The 22526-nt window shown below is 34.3% G+C and overlaps 1 long non-coding RNA gene across 2 annotated transcripts; it reads right to left on the reverse strand.

The window, feature by feature from the left end:
- Positions 1-1131: 1131 nt before the first annotated feature.
- On the reverse strand, positions 1132-9986 carry LOC129927752 (uncharacterized). Of its 2 annotated transcripts, none has more exons than XR_008779382.1 (5): positions 9827-9986; positions 6626-6760; positions 5779-5958; positions 4967-5072; positions 1132-1837 (listed from the first exon to the last, which is right to left on the reverse strand). It is a non-coding gene; the product is annotated as an uncharacterized LOC129927752 (long non-coding RNA). The 2 variants fall into 2 exon arrangements; XR_008779381.1 differs by having other exon boundaries at positions 1133-1837; positions 6609-6760.
- Between the last annotated feature and the right edge of the window lie 12540 nt (positions 9987-22526).

A 22526-nucleotide genomic window follows, 5' to 3' on the forward strand; every position in this document is an offset into this window, starting at 1 on the left:
AATGTAAGCATTGTCTTTTAGACATTACCATTCTCAATCTAATCATTGACACTAAGTCATTACCATTCTTAATCTAATTATTGACATATTATTCTTAATCTAATCTTTGACACTAAGACATTACCATTCTCAATGTAATCATAGACAAGACATTACCATTCTCAATGTAATCATTTACACTAAGTCATTAACATTCTTAATCTAATCATTGACATAACATTCTCAATGTAATTATTGACACTTAGACATTACCATTCTCAATATAATCATTGATACTAAAACATTACCAGTGTCAATGACATAATTGACAATAAGAAATTACCATTCTTAATCTAATCATTAACACTAAGACATTACCATTCTCAAAGTAATCATTGACATTACCGTTCTGAATGTAATCATTGACACTAAAACATTACCATTCTCAATCTAATCATTGACACTAACACATTTCCATTTGCAATGTTATCATTGACACTAAGTCATTACCATTCTTAATCTAATCATTGACACTAAGTCATTACCATTCTTAATCTAATCATTGACATAACATTCTCAATGTATTTATTGACATATAGACATTACCAGATGTCTGTAATATCAGACCTATAAAATAGAAGAATGTCTATTGTATTAATATAAAAAATAAGGTTTAGTAACTAAATATATTACAAAATGCATTTTCTAGTGTGTGAAATGGACAGCTTACATGGATAATCATGAAATCAGAAAGGCTAATTTAGCACATTGCAATGACTTAGTGAGGAGATTTAAGTTGTTTTAGTGAGCTTAACTTTTTATATTAGAGATATTTTAAAAAAGAATGCTTAAATGTGTAATAATTAGTAAACTTTATCATTAAAATTTTATATTCAATGCTTTGAGTCAGTTTATGGAATAGGCTTGCAACAGTAATAACCAAGCCAGATTGCATTATACAATCATATTTAAATAATGAGCAATGTATTATATTTTTATAAAGTCTTACATTATAGAACAAAAGTTTGGGTTTCCAAAGTATTGCAAAAAAAATTTTTCAGTTTCTATATACAAGGTGGCCCAAGAGTAGGTTTACAGGTTTACCATCCCAGACTACAGCCTAGTGTTTTTTTTTTTATATACTATACTACATAAACTACTATTTGTTTATCAATCATACTACTGCTACAAGTGTTGATATTTACTTGCTACACTACTTGCTATTATTTACAACAGATACTAGTATTTGACCTATTGTATCTTTCATCATTTCATGCCTTGTTCTAACTAAATACATTGTAATAAGAATTAAAGTAACACTGTAGAGAAACCTAAAACAAGGTTTTATTAAGCTAGAATGACACATGAACTGATGAAAGATACTAAGACAATAACACATTAAAATACATTCTCACAATGTTACACCAACATAAACAAGTATCAACTATTTTATCACAATGTAGCTATCATAGCTATCATGTTTACCATTAAAACTGATAATTTATACTCTGAGGAATGTTTTTATTGGTATTACTAAGCAAGTAGCTTCAACCATATGAAAGGTAGTTTAATAACTGTAAACTTACTTTTGGGTCACCCTGTATATCAACATCTGTAACAAGTCTTTCTGTAAAGCTTGCTAACCTGCTATTTCTATTATGTTTGGCTTTTATAGTAATCACTTACCAAGTATAAGAACCAACAACACTAATTGATTTGTTATGCAGATCAGAATCCCACCAAGCTACTGGATTCTCTAGAACCATTTGTCTAATAAACTTTGTTTGACCATCACTAAGTACTTCATGGGAGCCTGTCTGCTGGGCAAGATTGAATGGCTCCTGGTACTGTGGATAACCTAAACAAACATAGAAACAGTTTTAGAGTTATGTAAAGCTTGATAGTATTAAAGATAGTAATGAAGTTTGCATTACAAATTATGTTAGAAGGGGAAATCTAGCTAGAACTATTACTGTTTCTCATATTATGGGGTGCAAAGGCACTCAGTTTATGTTTCAAGGGACAAAAAAAGTATTTTTATTGTAATCATAATGCTTTAATGATTCTCTACAAACACTGAAAATAGATTGATGTAGCTAATTCAAGAGCATGTATCCCTTATGCCCTCCTACTGGACACCTGGTTATAAGTAACTGTACAAATGTTTTGGTAGTCACACTACTTTGACATAGAGTGAGATAGAATATACTCTGTAGGGGCGCACAGGGCTGGAGCCGGATACCTAAGAGTCTTGTAAATAGCTTGTATTGCTGAACATTTTACAAAACTGTTAAATAATATACTTATATTTGTTGGTATTATTTTTTTTCCTTGTATATACCTTATTGTTTTAAACTCTGTTACTGATTGATTTATTAAGGATTAACAGTATTTATAAACAGAAATTAATCTGTGTAGCATAAGCGTGTCTGTGTGTATGTACGAGGCTGCCAACCATAAAGGCTGTGTGTTGGAGAGTCAATGTAAAATATGTTAGTATATATTTAACTATTTACTAATGTAAATCTCTCATCTGGCTTGAATGGTGATTGGATGTATGTGTTCAAGAATTTCTGAGCAACAACTGGTCATCAGATTTGTAATTTTTAGTCCAAAGACTGATTCTGGTTCTGGCTTTAAGGGCTTAATACTGATAGCTGTTAGTTAATAGTTGGAATCTTAAGCGTAGTAGGTCATATATTTATTAATACATTTGCGGCAAACGATATTTTATTAACAGCAGGAACATCCATTATACCTACTTATAACCTGAGCCTTAAATGTTGCGAAGCATAGATTTAATTGTAGTCTGTAGGCCTACTATTGATATCTATGTTTAGATCTACTGTTATAAGGATCTAAGAGAATTAGGAAAACCAACTATAGAAGAAGAAAAAACTCACCCACACCCTCCCTACCAAAAAAAAAAACATAAATAGACTTTGTGTTCAACTGATTGTAGCAACCTGGTTAGATAGCCGTAGTGAGCCTACACATGTAGTCCTAGTGTAGTGGGTATAGATGATTGTGTTGACCCTCATGCATACGCAATAGTGTTTAGTGTGCAGGCAAAAAAAGATAATACATTGGCATGGTCAGTCAAGCATATAGATAAATTATATCCGTATCTTAGTTACAGAGGTCAAGTGTTTCTTAACATTCCAGCATATTTTTTTCTTTGTTTGCTAGATCTAATTGTGGTGCTTTAGATCAATTTATTTTCTGCGATGTTAAATTTTACTGTAAGGTTTTCCTTTATATATTAAGTCAATAGAATTAAACATCGAAATTAGTTTTAATACAAGGAAAAAAAGATATATACATGCACACATGCACATATTTGTTTTATTTTATTGTGCAATGAATGTGTATTCAGCGCAAATGACATTTCTCTCCAAGTAAACAAACTTAGTGTCATCATCTAGTGACCTCTAAACAGTGTCAATGTTTCTCAACAATCTGCATTATCCATTCTGGCTTAAGAATGGTAAATGTCTATCAATACATTGTCATGGATTAAACAAATAAGAAGTTGGGGGTGTTGAGTCTCTTGAGCCCTCCCTTTAAAGATACCCCTGGTCAGTGTCTGTTTGCCTTGTAGTCCAGCCTCCTAATTGAGACTTAACTCAAACTAAACAAACTTATTACTTGGCCAATAGTATAAAAGGTGTGGCTTGTGGTCCAGACCCTTGATTGACAACCTATCTCATAATAACCAAACTCATACCAGATTAACCTTATAAAGATTTGGCTTGTAGTCCCCCCCCCCCTAATAAAAATTCTTCTCCAAGTAAACAAACTCAGTTTCCTCATAAGATGTGACCTCTAGACAGTGTCAACACGTTGACATCTGGCTTAATGTGGTCAGCTGTGAATTCTGTGAACTCAATGTTATGGACTAAAGAAACAAAAGGAGGTGGGGGTTGCTCATCTCTACCTCTGGAGATATACCTGCATATCTAGACAGATATGACGTAGTAAAGAAATATTACATGTTTACTTGACCCCTCATAGGTCAAGACAAGCTTTTAAAAAGTGCCAGACATCGCTGCTATGTATGTAATGCAAATTTTTAATGTAAAATTTTATTTCTTTTTAGATTAACACGCCTTGTCTTTGTACTAAAAAATATTTGATGCATAGTCATAGTTTTAAAAACCAATTCTTTTATTTGAAACAAAAACGTTAATGTATTTCAGAACTGACATTATTGAATCATGTCCACTTTTTGGATATTGGTATATTTTTATTAACATGGAGATTTAGTTTAAACTTCTTGTTGGACATCGTTTATCAGCGTCGACTACCATTATATTGTTTGCCTTTCGCCTGTGTTGTTTCGATATTTAAGTGTTACCTTCGTTTGGCGTATCTGGAAAAGACAGCGTGGAGGGGCCTAACAATATTAATAGAAATACAGGTGTAGCTTTTACTATCCGGTAGAACAAAAACGCGTGAATGCGGGACGGCGGAACATGTGAGCTTTTTTTTGATGATTTTGCGAGACGGTTCCGCATAATGCAGGATGGTAGGCATGTCTGTATAAAGCAAACATCCAACAAAACAAATAAAGTAAACATGGAACAGTGGAACACTGAACTGTCAACAGTTTTCTAACAGGATGTACAACAGAATTACACTGAACTATGTTGATCAAACAGTTGGTACTCATTTCTTACATATCACTTTTTTTTTCTTCCTCTTGAGATATTCAAAATAAATAAAGAGATCAAGTTTAAACCAAGGGTCAGAATGTGAGTCTAATAATCAATCAACAAAACCTTTTTTCTAACTAATTAGAGTGTGGGATGTGTGGCTGAGTGGGATAAACCAATGAGCTACCTACATCAAGAGAGCTTGAGTTCAAATTCACACTCTAGCTGAGCCGAGTTTGTTTAGCGCCTAAAGGTATCATGGAAAACTTCTCTCAGTTACCCCCTTCCCCCCTGTCTATGATGCTAGACAAATAATTTAAATTAAATCATACCATTGACGACTGGATTGGTTTTCAAAACTGAATTTGCCAAAAGTTTTCTTGATAAGTTAGAGTGCTGTTCCCTTGTCACACTCATGTAGAAACAAATGTCCAAAGACTTGACAAGAAAACATTAAGAGAAATATCAATACTAGAAATAAATTATATAGGTAATAATACATAATGAATGTGTATGCTGAAATTTATAATGAGTGAATATTCACCCCCTCAATATAATATTAATTGATGTTGAGACTTATTGTTAAGATGAACAAAGAAACTACATAATCCCCTGTTATTGATATGTACATAATTTATTTAGGTTATTATTACTTCATACCACCTACGTATTTCTAAAGGAACTATGTTAAAACATTAATCTTATCAAATAAATACAAGAATACCAAACACATAGATGCCCAAGAATGGACAAGTAAAACAAAACCTTACCAAGGAGTACCAAAAAACAACAACCTTGGAAACATATAACATATGTAACAGCACTGGGGTCCACATTTTATGAGAGAAATTAGTGAATTATATAAACAAAATAAGGGACTGTAACAAGCAGGGCAATAACCAGTAACCCCAGAAACAGCCTTTATATATGTAATATGTTTGCATCATTCAGTTTCGAAGTGAGACTGCAATTTGTTAACCAGATTATTGCAAGCTTTATTTAAAGACCAATGTCTGAGTACCACTCATGGAATCAAATGTTCAGACAGTCTTACGTACATGAGGTTGAGTGAAGAAACATGAAGTCAATCTTAAAAAGAAATTTAAAACAAAAATCTAACATAAAATGGAAAACAAAATCTTACAGTCTGTGCTTTGTCTTGTGTTAAACGAACAGCCAAAAGAAGAAAGCAAAAGCTTCATGACACCACATCAGGTCCACATCTTTTAGTGCTCATCCCTTGATGTATATGACTCTATTACACCACTAGTAGATGACTTGCTTTCTGGTTTCCAACTCACAGGGACACAGCAGAATTGCATCTCTATTTTTGAAAAAAAAAGGTATATAAGGCTAAGCATTCTGATAGCTGAATGAAACATTTTTAAGTTTCTTGGGTTAAATTTTTTCTTTACAACTAATCAAGTTTTCAGTCCAATTTCTTTTGAAATATGGACAATCTTCTGTACAGTGACTCCCAAGCTGAGGCCACCTCATCCCATCTGTAGCAGTTTTGTTATTTTATGAGAGGCTTAAAGTACACTTTGTCATCAGTGTATATATAACAATGAGATGCCCCTGTACCTTAGAGAACTGATTACTCCATATGTCCCCCAGAGAGCCCTGCGCTCAATGGACTCAACGCTTTTAGTGGTGCAACGTTTCTCCCTCAAAAGCTACGGTCTGCGGGATTTTTCAGTGCACGGACCAAAGGTTTGGAACTCACTCCCCATTGATCTCAGACAGACAACATGCTATACCACTTTTAAGAAGAACATTAAGACCTACTTGTTTAAAATTTTTTTAGATTAGCTTTTTATTGTGATTGTCATGTTTGTGTTTGTAATGTTATTACAGCGCCTTGAGCCTACATTTTGTTTGTTAACAGCGCTTTATAAATAAATTATTATTATTACAACTCTGTTAAAGTTCTATTTATTATACACTGGTTGTATGTTTAAGCAATGGCCTTACCTCTAAAGTAGAATTACCATAAAACTCATTCAGGAACTCTATCAGACTGTCAGGGGCTAAGGTTGTAGCACAGACAATTACAGGCTTCTTGTTGTTAGATAGACACAGATTGTAGTCTTTACCTCAGTGTATGTGGATAAGATTTCCTGAATCTAGAATGGCAAGAAATGATTTGTAACATTGTATTTCAATGAACCAGTTAGAAGAAATGACTTAAAATGTTTAATTTTAATTAGCATGTTTATAGTAAAGTACCCCTTTTCAGATCTTGTGATTTATGAGGACAGATGATGTTAACGTCATTTGTTTCTTTGACCTGTGGTTAACAAGGGTGTCATGAAAACAGAAAAAAGCAAACACCACTTATGCTTTCCCCAACCTATATCTTATTTTATATATGAGTGTTTCTCAAGTACTGGTGACAAATAGGTATTGGTTCACTATAAAGTCTATAACTAAAAAAATTCAAATAAAAATGTCACTATTTTCTTTTCATTGCAATTAGAAATGGTTAATTTATAAATTGTGATATTTTGAGATTGAAAATCTAATAGTGGAATTTTAAAATTGTAGAAAATGTGTGAAAAAGTACATAAAATGGCCTCTTTTGATGTAACACGGAACATCTGTGTTAGGTTGAAGTAATATTAGCTGTCTTTTTATGTAAGAAAAAAGAATTTCAAATGTCTACATCAGGTTTTTGTTTTTTCTTATGTTACCCAGATGACTTTACCTCTTCTTAGGATTAAGAGAATATTTTTTTGGTTGACTAAGTCTATGCTAATGAGCCCGGCAATACTTATTCTGTTTTTGGAGCTGTTTTATTTGATTCATAAGCCAAGTTGTTTTATTTTATATAACAAAAATAATAGGGTGTTTGAATTAAATTACAATTTTCTTACCCAAATTTATTTCAGACAGCCAGTTTTGGACATCAATGTTAATGATCTTATATTATATTTGTTTGTTTGTTGTTATTTTTTTATAGAGAATAAATGGGCAAATATTTGTAGTAAGTTGGTACATTGAATGTAGTTAAATGCCTAGATCTAGACCTACTAGATAGATTTATATAGAGAGAATATAGAGGATTCAGCTTTTTAGGCAAGAATGGCTATCCTAACCTGTACTATTCTACAAAGATCATCTGTATTAGAAATGTATTAAATTAATAAACAAAAAACAAAAATTTAGTTAATATTAATGCCTAAATATAGAGACTGACTGAAATAAATTATATGGTCTCCGGAATAAAATAATGTGAGTCAAATTTGTCTGCATTAAATAAAAACACATGGCCTCTTTGCCCTTAAATATAATAACAAATATAGGTTAGGGGTACAAATATAAGTAGTCATCCTTATTCTCCTTAAACTTAAACTAAAGAAGATTTTGATACTTATTTCTTTTCTAAGTCAAACCATTGTCAAATAATGCGCTGTCAAAGTCAAACTTTGAAATTTTGGCCTATAGGTGTCCGAATAGCATAAACTACTCTAGATCTAGATTATAATAGATCTATTGTAATTTATTATTATATAAAATATATTACTATAGATCTAGAAAATCACAATAGTCATTATTATCATAATCATTATACTATGACTATCTCACACTATCTGTCTATACTATTATCTGAGTATAGTCACTATAGACTAGTTACTAGACTATACTTAATTATAATACTAAAATAGTATGACTATCTCACACTATCTGAGTATCTGTCTATACTATTTGTCTGACAATACCATCACTATAGTCACTATAGACTAGTCACTAGACTATACTTAATTAAAATACTACTATTTTATACTATATTTTTTTCATACTAAATAAAATTATAATATAGTTAATGGACCTCATTCACCAATCGTAAACAAAACAACATTTAACCACGTGATTATCTATATCTTCTATACAAAGTACATGCCATCTATAGTGGCTGTCACCTGATACATATTTTTTATTGTTTTATCAATATTATGCCATGGCTAAATGTGTTTATTTACGATTGGTGAATGAGGTCCATTAATATTATTTATACTATATTTTTATATTATATAATTATAATAATATAAGTTATATAGTACTTATACTACTTATAGAGTCCATACTTTATTAAATTATTATAGTATTAAATTATAGTTACACTACTAACTAGTTATAGATCTAGACAATATAGTCATCTAGTCAGTAGATCTATGTTATACACATTATAAATAGTATTATACCATTTAGTCAGTTTAGTATAGATTTCTATAGATCTAGATCTATAATCTATTCAATCTAATCTATCTCTAGAGATCTATACGTTATTATATTATACTAATTATAGATCTAGTTTATATTAACCTTTTCACCACTAAACAGTTGTCAGAAACTATCTATCCCTAAGACAGGCTAAGAGAAGGGATATATAACTCTGTATCAGATATTTTAAAAAAATCAATTTTATGACTAAATTCACAGGAAAAAAATAATTAGATCTAATAAAACATAGCAAAAATGTCAAAAACATTCTTTTTATAATAGAAAAAAATAGACGTAGGGTTCACGTTCAGCGTCATTGAATGATATTATGATATCATATTCACCGATTCATTCATCATGTTTAAAGTCATAAATAGGCCTGCAGAGCTCAAAAACATTAAAATATCACGTCATATAATTTAGATTATTTTAGATTAGATCTAGATCTAGTTGCCTTCCAATCTCCCATTTCACTAGATCTATTCTAACATATATTCAATACTGGATCTACTCATCTAGCATCAATTTTTTTATTCATTTTCACTACTAAAAAAAATTGGTCTCAAATTTGTCAAATGTTAATGAGACAAATTCAACAAATTTATACAAATTGCTACCCAAATTGCTACTAGAAACTCTATATTAGTCTAGTTAACTCTAGTAACTAGTTCTAGATTTTTTCTAGATCTAGACTCTACTGTCTCTACTATCTACTAGAAATCTAGATAGATCTAGATTCTAGTTTACTCGTCTCTAGAACTAGTATAGTCTAGATCTTGAATCTTCATCTAAATCTAGTCTATCTCTATAGTCTATTATTTATTTATTATATAGTAATATAGATGTACTTATTATAGACCTCTATACTCTATAGTTCTATAGGAGTCTAGTAGTCTAGTCAGAGTCAGACTAGATGTAGTCTTAAAGTAGTTAAAGTCTAAGCTAAGTCTACTACTAGAATTACTTACCCCAATCATTATTTATATCCATATTCTACAGCTGAAACATTAATATTCCCATTAGAATCTTATTCTATTAAAGCCTACACATAAGCCTAAATATGTTTCATTTTGAAGGCTAGCAAAGAAAAACGTAATTTTCAAAAAATCCATTCCAACATGCTGAAGAATGCAGATATTTGAGATATTCATAAGCACCTAAAGATAGCTTCACTATCGCTCTTCTAGGTCAGAGTTAGTAAAGGTATAGACGTCTAAATAGTTATTTAAAAACTAGCAGTGCGTGCGTAAACGAAACAACCCAAAATCGGTGACTAATCGGCGCCTTCGACATAGCGGTCACGCTCTAGTTGTCTACCTACAGTGAAGTCCAGAAGGGCGTCGGCGCCGTAGGCGCCATTATCCCATTGGTGGTTAGAAAGGCTTTTATCTAACTACCAGGCCTGGACGTAGGGCTCTTCACCTCTGTCCTGTCTGAGGCAGGGGCGTAGCTAGGAATTTTTCATCGATTGGGGGCCCGCGGGCTTGGCCTCTTTGGGGGCCCCTGCAGTTGCTTAATATTAAACTTTCAATGTAAAAAACACTCATTTGGGGGCCCCCCTCAAGTGGGGACCCGGGGGGATTTTGAAATGCTCCCCCCTCCTACCCCCACTTTAGCTACGCCACTTGTCTGAGAGCTCCTAACGGTAGACTGCCATATCGATTGACTGGGCCAGACCGGACCGTGACGTGTACACAGCGCACCGTCCCCGTTCCTGGGCCCCACTCGCTACAAGTGGCCGAGAACAGTGCTAACTTGGGGAGCTTGTCTCATATTCCTATACTGTAACCGCCACTGTTCCGTGCAAGGACCGCCACTCCAGCTAACGGGACACTGATGACGGCCCCCTTGTGGAACGGCGTGACGGACTTTTCGGACTGGGTTCCGGGCGTTTTTTTCCATCCCAACCCCGAGTGAGAGAAAAAAAAAAACAAAAGCTCACCCAGGGAAGCCCGGCCGGGCCTGGTTCGCTACACGTAGACTATCTAGTTTCCATCACTAGACGTTTCCACCGGAGGGCCACGCTGAGGCGACGGGTAGCTGGAATTTCCTCCGGCTAGTTGACTACCAGTAGCGGCGTATCACGGCCACTCTAGTTGTCAAATGGTTAAATATTGACTCTATAGCTTGCCATGTTTGTGTTTCAGACGTCAATAAGATAAACTTCTTGCGGAAGTAATCTTTTTTGTAATTCATATTTATAATTTTAAGTTCTCACTTTCTGGTCTTCGCTTTAAATGCTCTAAATTTTAAATGATCTCGAATTATGTAATTTGAGATCGATCTAAATAAGAAGGAATACTAATAAAACAAATATTGATCAATAGTCTAGGCCAGGCCCTAGACTATGCTGACATAGTTTGAACGTAGAATTTGTGTACGCTATTAACTTACCCACATTTTAACATGTTCAGATGATTCGTTTAAAAAGGATTTTTCATTGAAAAAGTCATTGTGATAGATAAATAGATAAATTTAGATACAGGAATTTAAGTTTGTAATGAACATATTGGTTTTCAGAATACGCACATAGATTTTTTTGAGTGATCTTGCTCCTCGTCAGCAATGCAAATTACCTGAAACAAAAAGGTCTTTCAGAAGTACTGGATACACTATCTGGACAAGAATAGGAACATAAAAAAGGCAAAATATGAAAATACTTTTAAAAAGCTTTTCTAGGGTATGGGGAAGAACTCCACATTCGCAACTATAAATTTCAATATTGTAAAAGGAAAGTTTCCCTTTCAGACCTTGCGATCTATGGGGCAGATGATGTTAAGGTCATCTGTTTCTATGGCCAACTTTTAACGAGCAGGGTGTCATGTGGCCAGCACAACGACCAACCGCCTTTACTTTCCCAAATTAAGTCAGGTCACCATTAGATTTGGGTGGACCGAAATTCAAAATCCCAGTCTTCACAAAGCCGAGCGCTTAACCAATATGCCACCACGCCCCCCTCCCCAGTACAAATTTGTTATTGATTCATGTATTTTCTTCGCCAAAGAATAATTGTGTTAAAGTTTCAACTTGATCCAAGAATGGGAATGGGAGAAATGACGTGTTCAAACTTTTTACCAGACAGACAAGATTTGGTATACGCTTTGTAAAAAACAGGTCTATTGTGTAAGTGATGTGGGTTTTTTTTTAAAGTTTCGGACACTTCTTTCGAAATGAAGATCATTCATTCCAGGCCAAACCTCGTGCGTGACGTCGGGGGATGACGTCATTGACGACGAGCATTGAAGTGCATATCGCTCGAACAGGCGGCCACCAGGGGCGTAGCTAGGAATTTTTCATCGTTGGGGGGCCCAGGGCTTGACCTCTTTTGAGGCCTCCGCATTTTGCGTAATATTTATTTTTTTTATATAAAAAAACACACTAATTTGGGTGCCCTCCCAATGGGGGGGGGGGTCGTGGGGAATTTCAAACACTCCCCCTCCCCTTCCCCAATGGACCTCATTCACCAATCGTAAACAAACAACATTTAGTCACGTGATCTCATTGATAAAACAACGGAAAAAAACTGTCACGTGACAACCATCATGAATTAAACATGAGATCATAAATTATATAGAAGAGATAGAGCGACACGTGCTAAATGTTGTTTGTTTACGATTGGTGAATGAGGTCCATTGTTTTTACAAAGCTTATATCAACTCTGTCTGTCTGGTCAAAAAGTTTGTAGTTTTTTTTTCTAAAAGTATTTTTTTTTTATATATTTTCTTGTTCATATTTTAATTTTTAAGCGATGGGAATTTCAAGTCACTGTCCACTGAAAGAAAACCTAGATAAAAGTCAGCGCTATTGTGTCTCTAGTGCAGTGTTTCCCAAACTTTTTCCTTAAAGGAACACTTCGCACGTTCTGAGTATTTAGCGAAACTTTTCGCTTATTTTTTTTTTCACTTGGTGGCCTTAATATGGATTGTGTATGTGTGTGTGTTTATATTGTTACGATCTTCTCTATCAGGCCTTTTGCAAACACTGCCAACAACACAACACATCTAAAACAACTTGACTACAAAAGCTTCAATAAACAAAGTGGCGGTTTAATGACAAATTACATCAACAACAGCCAATAAACACAATTGGCTACACTAACTGAAATGCTTTTCTTCACAACAGAACTGCCTAACTAATCCCTACAAGTCTCTCTAGCTCTCACAGCTACATCTTCGAGGACTCTCAAGGTACTGCACAGTCTTTCTCTTGCTGTCTTGGACTCAACTGTCCTTTCTTTACACACTGAGTCTCTCCCCCGTAAAGGCTATCTGTCACATGACCTCAGCACAGGTCATACTTGCGTGCACTAGCAGTACTGTCCCCTTATTCAACAGCCCTTGACCTGTGTGATTGGCATGAGCAATGTATGTCAGTAGGCCGCACACACATTAACCCTTTTAGTCCGCCACTAAAGTTACTACAATATGGTGACGGTGGGAAGAGTTTAGCGGTTGTCCCTAATTAACATGCGTAACTAGATTAACACATGTATTTGATAAGGACGTAATTATATTTTTGAGAAACGTCTGTAATTCATAAGATAAAATAAGAAGTATTCTTATAGCAACCCAATTCATTATAGTAGAAGTAAATAAGAGATTGGTCCTTTTTTATAAGATGTCCGGCTAGATTAGGGTCACTATATACATGCAAGCCCAAGGAGCACAGAAAGAAGGACAGAGCCTTAAAAAGGAGGACAATGAAAATAAAACTTAAAAAAAAAGTTTTGCAACTTAGTTAATGAAACGTGTCATTCAATCTTAAATTGCAAAACAACTCATAGGTAGCCTACCCATTTCAGACCTTGCTATTGATAGGGAGGGGTAGATGATGTTAAAGCTCATCTATTTCAATGGCCGACTGTTTCAACGAGGGTTTTATATGACCAATACAACGGTCAACCGCCTTTACCTTCCCCAACTAATGTTAAGCACCCATTAGAGTTGGGTGGACTCAGCAGGGGCGTCCTAGGAATCCACGTAGAATGCAATTTTTCTGTTCTCTAAATGATTTGTGTACATCTGGTCACACACATGATTATATTTCACACCCATTCAATTCATCATTTGAGAGTGAGTTTATGTGATTAAAGCAGAAGATGTAAAGCAGTGGTTCCCAAACTGTTTTGTCTCGTAGACCCCTTGCCATTTTTTCTGGTTTTCGGTTTTTGCAAATCCATAAACATTTTTTTAAAATAATTTCTAAATGTTGTTAGTTGAAGAGTGAAAATTTTAAACCTACATATGAAGTCATATAGAACTATTGCTGGCTGCCTGGTCGTGCGGTTTGCGCGCTGGACTGTCGTTCAAGATTTATCAATGGTCCAGGGTTCAAACCCATCTCCCGTCTTCCTGCGGTAGGTTTGGACTAGGAAGTAATTATCTTCAACTCTCAAGAAACATCCGAAACATATAAAACAAACATTTATATTGAAATTTAAACCAATTAAAAAAAAATAATTTATATGTATTGCTGAAATCACTAAACACACTGGAAATGTTGCTTTTTTTTTAAGGCTTATCCTCCGTTGCTATGAATATAATGCTTCATATAGGAATGTGTTGTTCTATGAAGTAGTCCTTCCAATATTAAATATTAATTAGTTAATTTTCTTGAAATATCATTGTAAAAGGTTTCGCAAAGAGCAGTTTCTTATATATTTCTTGATTTTCACGTGTGGCACAAATATTGAATCTGCGGAACTGTTTTCATTAACCTTGGTTTGCTACCCACCTAGCAGACGAAAAACAGAACTCAAACCTTTGCTGCCTTGCAGCTATACCCAAACGTGGGAAATGTTTTGTGGGTCTCCCTGTGGAAAAATAAGGAGACGGCGTAGACGACCATTAGGCAGTTTGTAGCACACAGCGCTAAACTATATCTAACCTCTTAATGTTGATCCCTGTATAGGCCTACCAGTGGTTTGGTTTGTTTCAATCAGGTTTTTCGTAATAGTGGCTAGCCCTAATCACACTGCACACGTGAGTCGGTATGACTTCCCCCTCCCCTGCATTTTGATAAAATAATTGATGGTATTACTGCAATTGGGTGGAGGGGGGGGGGGGTTCTTGTAGTCTCCTTTGTTCAAATGTTCAGTGTGTTCACGTGTTATTAGTGTGTTGGCAGTCTTCTGTTAGTTTTTTTTTTCTCTTCTTGTTCATGTTAATAAAATGGAATTGTATCTTAAACATTTTTGGTTGTAATGGGGTTGTTCCGAATCTCGATCTACTTTTCAAAAAGTCACTCTGTGGCGTGTTTACAGAGGCTAGGCCTTGTTATTTCCATTACTTTTCAACTGCTAATATCATAATATATAACATGCTAAAGTCAACTGAATAAATGTATGAATAGTTCAATTATTTTAAGAGTATTAAAGAAGGAACAACTGTTTCTACAATTAGTTTTTTTTTTTTTTGGTATATCTCAATGTCACTTTACCATTGAGATGTAGGCAGTATAAGCCAACTAGTCTCTGTCAAAAGTACTGATGCAACAAACGATAGCATATTTGGTCTAAACCCAGTTAATCTATTTGAATGGAAGTTCTTTTTATTTTATTTTATTTTATTTATTTTATATTTTTTGTGAAATCTATATCCAATAAATCCAGAAATACGATGTTTACAAACGATCTTGCATGATAAAAAAAAGGCTGGTTGTAAACTACACACACACACAAACACACACACGCGCAAATATATACCGGTATATATATATATATATATAAGTAGTTGAATCATTGGCATTGTTATACCTTTTTTTTTTATAAACTTCAGCTATTAGTTCAACTTATGTATTTCATATACCGATAGTTCCTGATATATTATGCATATCAATGACATAATAAGAATTATTAAAATGTGTGTTGTATAGGCCTACATGTATTAGGCCCTATAATGTTTTTGCATTTTTTAGAAATTCAGTAAGTTACTTTATACGAAATGTTACAGCAAAGTTTAAAAAATGCGTAGACGAAATAGATCTAAAGACATTGTAGGCCTACTTGGCAAGTAACAATGAAAGGATGGGGTAAGACAAATTTGGCCTGTGTTATAGTCGATCTATAATTATCCTTGACCTTCAGATGTGCTATTTATTCGCTAGACAATCAACCCTATTATGCACAAGGAGACGGCAGTCTTTTCATCATTATAGCTACTAGTCGACATATCGAGACACCGACTACACGATAGACTAGGCCTATCTGACCAATCCAACACAAACTAATGGTCAACTCTCCACCGTTTAGCGTTCTAGCCTGTTTATTTTAAGGCAGAAAGGGATGGGTGTGGGTGAAAGTGTTACTGTTTTTTTTTTCTAGGTTTGATCACCTGAATGCTCTGAGCATATAGCTTTAGTAATGTCAGTGTATGACCTATATGACCTATAGACCAACGCTTCCGAACCATCTGTCAATTGTTTAACTATCTTTTTAAGTGAAATTATAAAAAGATGTATATCTTAGATTTTCCTATTATTAAAATATTAACAAATTATAGTTTGGCGCTAATTAATTAATTAAAAATTAAAACCACTAAATATTGTCATAAAACACTTCAGATTCCCACTATAAACAAACAAAAACTAAGTACGGGGTGAGATGTAAACACAACCACGACGTGACTAGGAAGAAACACCCCATTAGATCATAAGTGATAATATGGTCTATCATCATTATCATCTTTCCTTTGCGTTTCTCATGGAACCTAGGGCCTCAGTAAAAGCACACCACATCCATGGTCTTAGGCGACCCCTGGCAAATCGTCAATCGACCCCCAAAGGTTGAGAACCCCTGGTCTAGACGATCTTGGTCTCGAATCCTGAGACCACCAATCCCCCAGCCGTCACGCGTGAGACCGTGACCTCCGTGACCCCATATCGAAGGCGCGGGGAGACAGAATTCCAGTAGTGAAGTTTCAACTTGATCAGAAAATAGATTTTTTTCCAGACGGACAGAGTCAATATAAGTTTTGTAAAAGCCTCTCCACTAGTACAGTATGTCAGGAGAGAGGGGTGTAAGATGTGAGACTGTGTGCAAGTTGTTTATTATTGTGAGACATGAGAATTGTGTTGTTAACATTTTTTTATTCAGGGGAGACTATGTGTGTTGGGCCAGAAGTTCGAGTGCTAAGCTGGTCTTTATTAGGAGCGGGATTTTGTTTGTTTATAAAGAAGTGGTTCTCAAACTGTGGTCCGCATACGACCGTATGGAGGTCCGAAAAAAATAGTTTACAATTAAAATAATTTCTTCGCTGATAGCCAGTTAATTCGATCAGATAATTCGAATAATAATCGACTCGCCCATCTCATTGTTTATTGACTTTTACGAACTATTTTATGACGACCTAAGCAACAGATTTGAAGACACTCTTCACCTGATATACCCTATTGGACTCTCTATTGAACTCTTTAGCACGTAGACAAACTCTAGATCCCAATAACAGATCAATCCATACTAATGCAGGAGCAGCTAATTGAGATATCAACACACACACACACAATAAAAACACACACAAAAAAAGAGGAACTTACAACCAATGTTTGAACAATGATATGAAAGATTCTGGTTTCAAAAATAATTCCAATTTTATACCCTGCATTATGGATCATTGTACAAAGTTGTTGGCTGATTTCCCGTCTTTTATTTGGATACATTGCCACCAAGAATCTCATGACATTAAAAAAAAAAGGACTAGAAATTTGTGATCGTTGAAATTTGCGGTTGCTATTTATAAAAACATTGACGCGGACACAAATACACTCCTAAAATCTCGTGACAGTTATCCAAGTCATTATTTTAAAACTTACTTTTAACAAAAGTTACAATTTCATAAATCAATCCTTCCCTATACTTTTTTTTCTACATTTTAAAATTATCTACTATGTAGTTCTGTAGCTTTTTCACTTTGGGATTCGAGGGCAAATTTTGACTATTGAAAGGAGTCCCCGGATCAAAAAAGTTTGAGAACCTCCGTTATAGAGTATGAAGGGGATATTATTTTTTCTCTTTTATTTAGTTTGGTTCTTGTTACTGGTAATGATTAGGTCTGTTGACAAATTATTATACTTTAAAATATTATTACATAAATTGCAGTATTAGCCTAGGCGCCCGAGTACTATGTGTTTGGGTGTATTTACTCTATTGTCATCGGTTTTAATGAGATACTAGTATATGTGAATCGGCTGATCTGTAACTAAATCTAAGTTTGTACTTCATTGGGGAGTGTTGATATAGTCGTCGTTCACATTCAAGCAATCTAGAATGGTCAACCTATGTACCATCTCTTTCACATTTATATGTACTAACCGCTATCAGAATCATACTCTTTATCCAGTGTGTTGTTGCATTCACCCACACAAAGCCATTTGTCTACAAAATACACTCAGCCCATCCGCATCTTTACACACGCTTTAAGGACCAGCACCCGAATTGCTCTTTCTTTTTAAAAGATGAAACGAAGTTTAAATAAAACCATTTGTAATACATGAAATGTCATTTGGCTGGTTAATAACAAAACATGGATTGATAACTATAACAAAAATATTACTTTCTTTTTTCTTCACTTGAAAAAGAAAATGACTTGCTCCGCCTCCCCCTCTAAGTTTATAAGTCGCAAGTGGGTCAAGAAATCCAAAATAAATAAGGTCCGCTTTCTTATTCTTCAGACTTGAAGACAATTACTAATCTTGAACGATATTGCTTGCATAAGTGTTTAAGTGCTTTGAAAGCTCTATGACCGTCAAACCTATGCTATAAATGTTCAGATCAATAGAACAGGCTACCTTGCAAGTGACTACATTGAGTCACTATCTCTTCTGTAGAGGTCTAGCAAGGTAATGTAGGTGTTATCCCTTGGAGTTACACATGAACAGGGCTAACGTAACACTAACGATTAACATGGCCAGGGGAAAAGTCACTTTAATGGGTGTGTGTGTGGGGACAATGAAAAATCTGGTTGGACCGTTATAATTTTTCAAAATATAATAATCTTACAATTAAACATTGCTTTTGAAGTTTTATTTTTAATACATGTTGGTGGAAATTACCGCAAGTATTCAAGAGTTGTATAAATCAGAAACCATAAACATAATCTTTTTAGGAAATATAAATTACAATGAAATCACAGATTTAATTACAAAGTAATATTTGGACCGTTAAATTGAAGCATTTAACAAATAACCCTTATATTTTAATATTTACAGTGATATATAAATAAAATATAAATACAATTCTTAAGTAAATAATTTTATGTTAAGTCAAATTTTCGAGAAATTCTGGCTGTCATCCAATGGTCTGTAAAGAGAAAGTAGCAATGTTAAATTAGTCTAGTTCTTGAAATATTGATAGTAAAATTACGTTTATTTTATAGTTAAGTTGTTTTCAGTTCATTTACATCGGTTATAAACTGAACACAATAAAATAAGAAGACGGGTATTTCTATTGTAGACTGTGTGACTTAGAAGTAGTCATACAAACCACTTAGTTAAGCAGCTAGAGGTCATTCTTAATATGCACAGGAATTTGTTTTTTCGAAGGATTTAAAATTTGAGTCGAATAGAATGGACCTCATTTACCAATCGTAAACAAACAACATTTAGCCACGTGATAATATTGATAAAATATTGAAAAAACTGTCACGTGACAGCCTGTGTGTATTACGTACATTGTATAGAAGAGATAGAGAATCACGTGGCTAAATGTTGTTTGTTTACGATTGGTGAATGAGGTCCATTCCTTTAACTGAGCGCCCAAAGTTAGTTTGGAAACATTCTCATACACATGTAATGTATTCCCTTTGCCCATTCCATTATTCTATAAATGAGATTGGACCCTAGTGCACTAAGCATGTTATAACATTAAAAACGCGCAATGCAAAATTTTTGGTGTAGGTCTTTATAGAATAGTAATAGACATATTAAACAGTAGTAAGGGACGAGTCGATTATTTTTGAAGTTATCCTATTGTATTGTATGTTATTAATATTGTATGAGCGAAACTCATGCACTAAAATTCTAGCCTATAGCACATGATAATAAAAACACGACCTAAAATACACGTGTCGACATGGCGACTTGAAACATTTGATTGTATAGGATCATCACACACATGCGCATAAACACAAATACACACACACACACACACAGATACGAACAAATGAAATTATTTCTTATGAACAAAATCATGTTTTGGTTCTATGATGAACTAAGAGAGGCAGAACAAAAATTGATAATTGAAGAGACCAAGCAGTACACGTGCCCTAGACTGTTGGACCGCTGGGATACCACACATGATCTTTCGACCATCTTTCTCCATTCCTCTCTATCTTTTGCCTTGGCTAGAATCTCTTTCAATTACAGGCCGTCCATTCATTTACGTTGTCTTCCCAGAGTCCCATCGCTTTCTCTATCTGCCTTTTTCTTTTTTCCTGGTACTATTTAATAAAGGAAGGTCTTTGCAAGAAATGGGACCTTGTGATATGGCCATAAAGTTTAGTTGGAGTTGGGTTTTTTTACAGTTAGCAGGTTGTCTTGGAGTCCAATCGCCGTTGTGATCCTAATTCTTATCGGTTCTTTTGTGATGCTGTTTTTGTATGAGATGCCTAGGATCCTTGTATATTCAATATTTACCATCTCAATTTCATTGCTAGGATCTTCCTCTCTAGTTCCGCAGTCAGCGTCCAAGATTCACACACATAAGAATGTGGCAGTGACAAGGGAGCGTGTCGGTCTGAATTTTTTTTGTTGAGGGCTATGCCTTTGTCTTTTTAAATTGTTTCGCGTTTTTCAGATGAAGCTGCCATTTTTCTCCACATTTCTTCACATTCCCACATTAACATTCTTATCTTCACAATTTCATTTCCACATTCTTATATTCACATTCTCATATTAACATTCTTATCTCCATTTTTTTCATCTCTACATTCTTATCTTCGCTTTCTAGTCTTAACATTCTTCACTCTACATTCGATGTTTTAGTATTAAACCAATAAAATGTGATTGAAAAGTTATTAACTTTTAATTTAATGTATTAACTGAACAAAATAAATAAGTATTTTAAAACATCATAAATAATGCAATGCAACGCGCATTCTGTTCAAACTCTTTCTGCATCCCTTGGGATTCGAGTACGCCACCACACTTTGGAAAAACTGTGTTAGAAAAGACATTTTGCTGGCCGAGTCTAGATGAAACATTGAGGAATGTGTATGACCATTTCAAAAAGTGTAACAATTACAAAGTTATTTTTTTTTAAGGGAGAAGTCGTTGACCTTAATACCCTGTAGACTAGACACGTTATCGTCACGTGATTTAACTTATTACACTGTGCTAAACGAGGGAAATAGGGAAGATGATGACATTGACCTAATTCGTGTTGGGGTGGGGAAGTGTCACATGAAAAAAAAAAAGAGAGAAAATCATTTAAAAAAATAAAGCTTAATATTAGAGTAATTGTATCAATATTTTTGTATTGGTCATGTAATCCAATTTGTAATAGATCTAGATTTTTATAGACTAATAATAATTCTAAGCGATTAAAAATACCTGGCATACAGAGTGAGTTGATATAAGCTTTAAAGAAAAAAGCTGACCTTCCATCTTTTAACAAAGACATCGAAGTGGCTACACATTTTTTTCAAATAAATTTACTAATATCTAATGTTTGAGAAAATATCTAACAACATTTAAGAAGGCCTTTTGTGTGTGTATGACATTCGACAAATATAATATAATAATACAATAGATCTATAATTTTCATTTGGGGAAAGTTCTATTTGTAAAGTTCGAACCAAGTTTCTTTTATTTTTTTTAACAGAGTATGTCGTGGATAAATCAAAAGAGACTCGATCGGATAGAGAATTATCTAATTGTGAACAAGAAAAGGCGCTAAAAAATCGCATGTGTTCAATGAAAAGGCTTTTATTTGACTTATTGTTACAAAACTTTTTTGCTGTTGGTGTACTTGGTGATGGTCTTGGCTACCACACTGACAGCGTGCTTGGCCAACTCACCAGGTAGGAGGAGACGGGCCGCAGTCTGGATCTCAGAGATGTGATGGTGATGTGTTTGTTGTGGTGCGCCAAAGAGGTCATTGAGTTCATGAGGAGATGATCATTTTTTATTGCTTCACTCTTACGGTGGCTGTTTAGATTTGCCATGTCCTAGTCCATAGCTATATGACAGTCACTGGTACAGTTATATTTGTAAGGTGGTCCTTTCAAAGTAAGCCTATTTTAGAGTGGAGGCACCTTTGATTGAAGAACTATTCAAAATAGTGGTGACAACCACAGGTTGGTAGACGTCATTTATTTGTAGGCAGCATGAGTGAAAGAGGTACTTGCAAGACGGTTATCAACTTCTTTAATGCATTGGTTCAGCAGTTACCTTCACATTTGTATTTAGCTTATTTATGTGATACATGTAGCTTCTTTAATGCTAAAAAGGAATACAAGACCTAGCTACCCCACCTAAATGTCTCTGAATTACTTTCTAAAACATGGGGTCTATTTTATTTTTAGAATGCACATTTCTTAAATGAAATGAAAAAAAGACATCACAACTAAATTCAATCATTTCTAGTTTATTAGCTGACATGCCTATTAGTTTATAACAAGTCAAGTTCAATACCTAGAAACCCATCATTTATTAATGGGAAGCATTATTCAGATT

The sequence above is a fragment of the Biomphalaria glabrata genome, chromosome 8 (assembly GCF_947242115.1).
Source record: "Biomphalaria glabrata chromosome 8, xgBioGlab47.1, whole genome shotgun sequence".
Taxonomy (NCBI): domain Eukaryota; kingdom Metazoa; phylum Mollusca; class Gastropoda; family Planorbidae; genus Biomphalaria; species Biomphalaria glabrata.